Source organism: Austrofundulus limnaeus, unplaced genomic scaffold (assembly GCF_001266775.1).
Source record: "Austrofundulus limnaeus strain Quisiro unplaced genomic scaffold, Austrofundulus_limnaeus-1.0 Scaffold237, whole genome shotgun sequence".
In the NCBI taxonomy this organism is placed as follows: domain Eukaryota; kingdom Metazoa; phylum Chordata; class Actinopteri; order Cyprinodontiformes; family Rivulidae; genus Austrofundulus; species Austrofundulus limnaeus.
The window spans coordinates 268,937-277,740 of record NW_013952639.1 but is presented as its reverse complement, the minus strand read 5'-3'; the positions used below and the strand labels follow the sequence as shown (position 1 = coordinate 277,740).

The 8,804-nt window shown below is 37.3% G+C and overlaps 1 protein-coding gene across 2 annotated transcripts in view; it reads right to left on the bottom strand.

The window, feature by feature from the left end:
• Positions 1–8,804, bottom strand: part of extl3 (exostosin-like glycosyltransferase 3) — a 41,750-nt gene that overhangs the window by 26,400 nt on the left and 6,546 nt on the right. Inside the window, exon 1 of one of the 2 annotated variants that reach the window (XM_014019977.1) lies at positions 5,239–5,325. The exons of the other annotated variant lie outside the window; for it this stretch is intronic. The gene's annotated coding sequence lies outside the window, so the exon portion shown is untranslated. Of the gene's footprint in view, positions 1–5,238; positions 5,326–8,804 lie in introns of those variants that run through there. 2 annotated transcript variants of the gene reach the window in all.

The following is an 8,804-nucleotide window of genomic DNA, read 5'->3' as shown; positions in this document are numbered from 1 at the left end:
GCAATATATCGCGATATATCGCCTTGCTTACAGTATCGCAATATATCGGGATATATCGTTTCGTGACCCCTCTGTCATGATATGTATCGTATCGCCAAATTCTTGCCAATACACAGCCCTAATTGTGTCAACCTCTGATTACAACTCTTAACTTTATTTATGCAGCCAACTGTTCTCAGGAATGATCAAAAGTTAAAAAAATTAAGACTTTACCAAATTAAATTTAAGACCTTGGGCGTTTTTAAGACTTTTTTAGGCCTAAAATTTTGATTTTCAAATTTTAGACTTTTTAAGACCCGGCATGAATCCTGTTTAAAGCAGTGCGGTCCAAAATAACAACATCAGTGCCGCACAAATAAACAGTGTTTGTAAATTCATGTGTTCACAACTTTTCAGTGACAATATTAAAATGTTACAAAAATGACTCCCTTGTTACAGTGCTGCTTTGCTTTCAAGTCCACATTGAAGTTCAGTTTTTATCAGTTTGAACTTAAAGCTGAAGTGTTTGTTCAAACACGACAGGCAGCTTTGTTGATCCAGCTGGTCTACATACCTCTGTGCCCAGACCCCCTACCCACCCCCAACAGAGATGGTCCTCTGAACCAGCAGAGTCGGTGCTAATTTAACACCAGCTTTCTTGGTCAGAAGCTGAAGAAAATAACTGATTATAACTTTGAAACTAGGCACAAACCTTCTTAATACTTTTGTACAAAAAAAGGGGAAAGTAACAACTTCATCAGTCTCCCTGCTGAAAAAAGAAATCGCAATTATTGCCAAATTTGAGGCTTTCTTCAGTAGAAACCTCTGCCTAAATGTGTCTAACTAGTATCTGACCCATTCATTACCAAAAACCTAATTACAGGCAGCCATATGCTACTCGTTTACCCATTTACATCTGCATAATTATCTTTGAAACAAAAAAAGAAGTCGGGCTACAAATAAGCTTTCTCAGGTTAGATAAATACCTGCTTCCACTACTCGTCCTCACTTTAGGCACACTGGAAAATTTAGTAAAATTGTACGAAATTACCAACAGATACGCTTTGTTAACGGCTTCATACAAACACTTTAACTGCAGCTAAAGCGAGATTTGTCACAATTTTTCCTGCCAGCTGCACTGCGTCAGCTTGGCTGCAACAAGATGTAATTAATTAAACAAATATTCTCTCATTAATCAAAAGCTAGGGACATTTTACAACCTAATGTTACAATTCTAATGAAATGGCTGACCTTAATCAGTCACTTGGACTACAATCGTGTTTTATCTGGAGCAAAGTGTTAAAAAGAGGTTTTTTTTATTGTTTCGGCAGAGGAGACTCATTAAATAAGAGTCAACGGCCACCAAGGTTCCCTTTCTTTCTCCTACAATTTTAATATCCAAGCTAATTCACAGTGACGCTCATTAAAACGCTTTTCTTTACCCGCTTGGCCTACGCAGGAACTGGTGCCTACCTTCGGAGGTATTTAAAGAAACTGCAGTTTTTAAAGTAATTTTATGTTCCATTAGCATTTTAAGTGGTCCAAGATTTGGCGCACGGTTCGTGGACTTTAATGCGAATTCAAAAACAGAACTTCCCGTGGAGTTTTCTAGTTAACAACGAATCCACGTTCAGAAGAGGAAAAACGTTTTTCTTGCCTGACTGACGATGTAAACACAGAACTGTAATAAATGGTGCAGTGATGATGTCTGGCTGTATTACTCAGGCCTTTTGAAGCTGACGGAGGATCACAATAGCAGCTGATAATGCCTGAGAGATCAGCAGAAGCAGAGCTGATGAGAACACCTTTCATGACAGCAGCTGCTGTCAGTTAAAATTACACAGCAATCAACATGAAGCTTACCATCAAATGTTACGAAAGCTTTTTTTAGAATACAGACAATTGTGCGTCAAACCTGTGACAGTGACTGCACAAGTGTTGTCACCAACCTACAGAACGCTGCTGAAGAAACAGAAACATTTCAAGGTCTTTCATATTTTCATAACTTCAATTCTTTTTCTCCAGAAACCTTCTCCTACCTTGGTTGTATTTTATTTTTAGTGCTTTGCACTTTAAGTGTAAAAATAAATAGTAAATTATCTTTTTATACTATATTTTGAGTCTTGTCATTTATGTTGCGTCCATCACGAGCCGGGACGTAACAGTGCAGCTGGACGTTTTCAGGAGTTGAATTGTTTGTTAGGCCATTTACTGACTTTTAAATTATTCAAAACTTTAAAAAAAGACACCTAACCTAAGAAATTACTAATAATGTTCACACCAAAATAGAAAAATTTGGCTCAATAGTAATTAAAAAGGTATATTGGTGCATGCAAAATCAGTACCGTAGTGGACAGGAATAAATCATACACCATTACATTTCAGTACAGTGCATTCTTGTCTTTAATAATATATTTCAGGGCTATTCAACTAAATCGCTCTGGGGGCCACAAACACTGCAGGTCAACAGCTGAGGGGCCGAACATCCAGCAATTAAAGTCATTATGTAAATAAACCAAGTATTACAAAGATCTGTTACATTTGAATTGGTTTATTTTGCTGCATTTAATCGTGAATACAACATACAGAACCCTATAAAAAGTAGTGATAATTAAACATTATCAAAAACAAAAAGAACGCATTAAGCCTCTTATTTAGCACAAATAATTGATTTGATTTGATTTACTTATTTAACAGGAAAAGATTATTAAAAATCAAGCCTGACTCAGCATAATTGCTGTTTTACAGCAGGTTCCTGTTCTGCAGCACATAAAACACTCAGAATTACAGCATCACAATCACATCATTATACACCATAGACATAAAGACAAACAAGCATACCAAATTTCAAAAAGGCAGCATTTGCAAAATAGGACGTCTAAATATGAGCACAACAAAAAGTGTCCAGCAGATGYCAGACAAGATTCTTCTTAAAGGGCTGTAGTTTTGAAATGGACTTTATGRTTTGAGGAATGTCATTCCATGCTTTAGTATAAACATAGAAGAAAGACCTCTGGCCGTAACAGTTTTTAAAAGTTGGTAATATGAGTTGTCCTTTTGTAACAGATCTAGTTGAATGACCACTTCCAGAATTTGATTTGGGCAACAATGCACAGAGAGTTCCATAATTGGCACCTTGGAAGATCTGAAAATATAAATTAATACCACTATACAAAACATAATTCTGAAAAGTCAAGGCATCAGACAATGAAAGAACTGTACAGTGATGAGTCCAACCAGGAAGTTTTTTATGAATTTTGTAGGCCCTGTTGTAGAGCCTAACTATGGGTTCTAAGATTTCATTTGTTGTAAGAGACCAAACAGGTAAACAGTACGACATGGTTGAGAGTATAATGGCATGAAGATAGATATTTGAAACAGAAGATGTCAGATTGGATCTAATTTTTGAATAAACGTATAATTTCTGTTTCAACTTAGTAGTTAAGACTTGTACATGATCACGATAAGTCAACTGAGAATCCAAAGTAATTCCAAGATATTTGTAGGTAGTGACAGTATCAAGGGGTTTGTTTAAAAAAGTGAGTTGATTTGTTATATTGAAATGTCTCCTGGGTGAGGAAAAATACATGCACACAGTTTTTTTAACATTAATTGACAAAAGATTATCTTGAAGCCAACCATGAAATGTCTGAAGATCTGCTTGTAACTGACCATTAATAGATTCAATATTGAAATCAGACAAAAAAAAGAACAGTATCATCAGCATACATTAAAATATTTGAATTCTTCAATATTTTTGGAAGGTCATTTATGTATAATAGGAAAAGCAATGGGCCCAGTATGCTACCCTGCAGAACTCCCACGGAACAGGGCAGAGACCCGGACACAGAGCTTTCATGTTTCACAACCTGACACCTATCAGTCAAATAAGAGGAAAACATTTGTATTGCTGATGATGAAAGTTGAAAAGAAATCAACTTTTGTAATATTTTGACATCTCTGACTTGCCAAATTTTAAACCAATTTTATTCTCACTTTCATCATTTTATCTTCAACTGCTTGTGGTTTTAACTGTATTGAGTGTTTATAGAAATGGTTTTTACAAGCTTCTAGCCAAGATTCTGACCTTTCTGTAGATACCGAACAAGTCTATGTTTAACTAAAAGAACTTAGAGTAATTAAAGTAGAAAACCATAGGGTCTGGGCTAAAGAGATGAATGAACCAATTGGCGGGCCTAACTTTGGTCACTCGCGGGCCACCAGTTGAATAGCCCTGGTATATTTGGTTAATCCAACAGACTCTCACTGGCCTTGATGTCCACACCTGGTTTAGATGAAAGTGATGACAGAAGAGAATGTGAGGAGAGAGGAACATGTGGTTTATAATATGTGACACTGTTGTGGCAATAATAAATTTCAAATCGCAAGTTTTTCCAATATCCTGGTTTTTTGTTGCATGGAGAAAAGAAGACCAATTTAAGCAAGACCCGGTTTGTGGAAGCAAAATAAGAAATGAGAAGTAGCTCAATATTTTGAACACAGTGTTCCTGTACCGCTGATTTTCTGCAATCCACATTTAATACCTGCTGGTTTGTGGACAGCATCTCCTTTTGGACTATTTGTCACATTTTTACATCTACATATTTCAAAAGAAGTTGAGTTAGTGTGACATTTCCTTCCAGCTGCCCTTTTGGAAAGTTGTGAACAGTCCGTAAACTGAAGCACGACTCCAAATATTCGCCTTGACCACTGAGATTCTCTGCCAATTCTCTCACCCAGCATCAGCACCACTGTGTGCCGGCCTCGCAGCATCACTGAACTAAACCCACAGGAACTATTTAATAAGGCATAATAGACGTAGACAAACAGACAATTGGCAGAACCTCAACGGTGATTTAAATCCATCAGCTTTAACTGAATATATTGCTTTTTAATGATATTACCATGAATCTCAAAGCTCATGACATCCTTTCAAGATATTTTTGAAAGGCTTTGATTTCAACACCAGAAGTAATTGGCAGAAAACTGAAAACGCAGGGATTCATATTTCCACTAAGTTTAAAAAAATTTTGTCTGGTAAATGCTTTTGTTGTAATTTAAATGTAAACAGGATTTTGGAAACTTTTTCCATTGAAATTTTTAAATGTTACACTGTTTCTGGTCATTTTCTGTAGTCGATTTTGTGTTTATACCTACGATTATTAGCCTGAGTGTTTACATAGTTCATAAATAACTGCTGCACAGAGGAAACAGTTAACACAGCAGAAGTAAAATGTAATAAAATCATGCCCGACTAACTTATAAATCCTCTTGTTATCTTGCCACAGCAGCCTTGCTTGCTGTGTCCTCCCCAGAGCTCTTCCTCTCCTCCTCTTCTTCTTCTTGAGCGGGCTGGCAGAGACCAGAACAGATTGACTCAGCCTGACAACAGCTGCCAGAACCCCACAAGCCTCGTCCTCCAGACACTGATGGATTGTGGGAGGAGTGCCAGAGTGATTAGCCTCTGACGTGGAGAAATGATGGCATTGTACCATCTGAAAAGTGTTTGCACCTGAGCGTTAGGGGTGTAAGAAAATATCGATACACTGAAATATTGCGATATTTCATTTCCCGATACTGTATCGATATTCTAAAGCCCTGTATCGATTTTTAATTAAGGTTTAAAATGTCAACCTTCTTGCCAACCGTTCATTTTTTATGTTGTAGTTCAGCCTCTGACCACTAGTTGGCAGCAGTGAGCCAGCCATTTGGCTCCTCTACCTCTTGAGCGCCACAGAGCAAGGGTAGCATTAGCATTGTAAGTAAACATTAGCTTTTCTTTTTTTTTCAGTAAGAGGTTTTTATTTAATTGAATTTTTGGACAAAAAAATCGCAATATATTGCCTTGCTTACAGTATCCCAATATATCGAGATATGTCGTATCGTGACCCCTCTGTTATGATATGTATCGTATCGCCAAATTCTTGCCAATACACAGCCCTGCTGAGCGTCAGCGTTCCCGCTGTAAGTCACGTTACTGAAGGCCTTCACGTGCACCAGGTTTGGACTCCAGAATACCAACCTCTAACAGAAAGGTATGAGATTCTGACGGTTTAATCTCAAGTAAAAATATATTATCACGGTGTTATAATAATAAAAAGTTTAAGATTACAATTAAACATCAACTCTTCCAATTGCAGCAAAAGTTTGTTCCAAAACGTGAAAAGGGGGTGTGGCTTTAGCAGAAAAAACCAGACTGTGTTACCCACAACAGGATAAAATGTTCAACCATCAGGTACATCCTCTTTCAACGAGCACAAATGTTCGGCTTGGAGCAACAGGTAGGAGAGAAAAACACCAAGTCTCTGATTTCTTATCAAAAAGCATTTAAACCCCATGAATGATACAGTATGATGGAAAAAATGTTACGGCTTTTTATCAGTAGTTTCCATTGCAAATGTGCGCAAAACTTTGATATTCTGTTAATGTCGAAAAAACAGTTTCGCAACTGCAGTATTTCCATTAAGTAAGAAATGCTATTGAAGTCAAGCGTGAATACGTTTGTTTTTGCGATAAGTCATTACAAACGTGGCGGTGATGGAAGTAAACACATAGCATGTTGCTACCACGACACTAGCGCTCATCATCAGAGGAGACATCGGCGTCTTTTATCGAGGCTTTCCAGAGACAAGTCCCTACTTGGGAGCGGCTACGTATGCTGTGTTTTTGGGAAATTGTAGTCGGTGAGTTTACTATTTTATACTACTTCTGTGATATTACTACTACTTCTACTTCCTGTTATCGTCTTCGTTGTCATCTTTTTCGCCAATAGAAACAGCCGGTTGTTGATCACGTGACTTCTGTGATGTGAAAAAAGTGTTTCCATCGCAGTTTTGCGAAAAATACCAATTTCGATACGGACGAAAAACCACCTCATCCTAGCGCAAAAACATTTTGTCGAAAAACTTATCTTTTTCAAAATTGACGTGTTTCCATTGAGCAAATTTATTTTTGAAATTCTAATTTGCGCATTTTCTTGGTCAATGGAAACGCAGCTACTTTGATATACCTTAAATCACTAATCAACTCAAATACGCTCAACTCAACTAAAACCTGTTGGTGAGACAGACTGAGGTCTGCTGAAAAAAGGCAATGCGAGTTCCTTATTAGGAAAATATACTTACACCAAATGGTTTGATAAATCCCATTGCTTGATTAACAGCCTCGGGATCCAGTAGGGCTGTGTATTGGCAAGAATTTGGCGATAKGATACATATCATAACAGAGGGGTCACGGTAAGATATATCCCGATATATTGTGATACTGTAAGCAAGGCAATATATTGCGATTTTTTTGTCCAAACATTCTATTAAATAAAAACCTCTTACTGAAAAACAAGAAAAGCTAATGTTTACTTACAATGCTAATGCTACCCCTTACTCTCTGGTGCTCAAGATGTAGAGGAGCCAAATGGCTGGCTCACTGCTGCCAACTAGTGGTCAGAGACTGAACTACAACATAAAAATGAACGGTTGGCAAAAAGGTTGACGTTTTAAACCTTATTTAAAAATCGATACAGGGCTTTAGAATATCGATACAGCATCGCGAAATGAAATATCGCGATATTTCAGTGTATCAATATTTTCTTACACCCCTAGGATCCAGAGGTGTTTATTTGCAAGAAAAAGAAAATAGTCTTGCTTTCCTTTCCCAGAATTTTTCATTTCTCATTCAGCTTCTAGCTGCTGCATCTGTTCAGAACAGAAATTTCAGTCATGCCAAAACTGAACAAAATATTTGTTCAATAAACATTCAGAACAAGGAGTCCTAACTCTTTGATGATTCATCCTGAGTCTCTTTCTGCAGAGCTACTTCAAACCAACCGATGAACCGGCTTCATGAAAAGGTGCTTTTTGGTCCAACTTCTCCAATGTGCAACAGGTTTTTAACTCCATGTGAACGCCTGGCTTCTTCAAGGTTGGAAAGTAAAAAGACAACACTCAGGTCACTCTAATTTACACGATTCAGCAAAGCCTAATCTCACAGGATTATTTATAGCAACATGTTTTCTTTTATTTCCCTCACTTTACTGAGAACAATAGGCTTCAACAGCAGCATCCTCCTGCCTGAGGCTTACAAAGATAATACATTTAAAGGGAAGAAAAATACGATGCTGAATGGCATTATTTTTCCTCACAGGAACAATATTGTAACTCTTGAATGTTTTTCAGTTGTACAGCTGGAAATGAAAACTCTACTGAACGATGTCGCACTATTTGGAGAAAACGTTTCCAGATGGAGAGAGAAAATGAAGGTTTTTAGATCTGAATGTTTTAGGATTAAAACCACAATGTTGCACAGAGTTGTGTTCCCAGAGGTCTTCGCTGGTGCGAATATAACTCTCATTAAGGATTATGTGATAAGAAAAAAGCTTTGACAGCTTCTGTGTTGCACACCCATTTCTTTGCCACAACACACTTTAACACTTCCTTCTGATGGACGGGTCAAATATTAAAAATGTAAATTACACCTAAATGTTGCTGCATGAATCAGCCATTAACTGGCAGACTCCATCGATTACCTTTTACATTTTAGATTGATCTACTAGGAATCTCAAATTACTTGTTAGATAATTTATTCCATTTCAAAATAAGCAGACTCCCAAATGTGTGTGAATATTAGGGGTGTAAGAAAATATCGATACACTGAAATATCGTGATATTTCATTTCCCGATACTGTACCGATATTCTAAAGCCCTGTATCGATTTTTAATTAAGCTTTAAAATGTCAACTTTCCTGCCAACCGTTCATTTTTTTTGTTGTAGTTCAGCCTCTGACCACTAGTTGGCAGCAGTGAGCCAGCCATTTGGCTCCTCTACCTCTT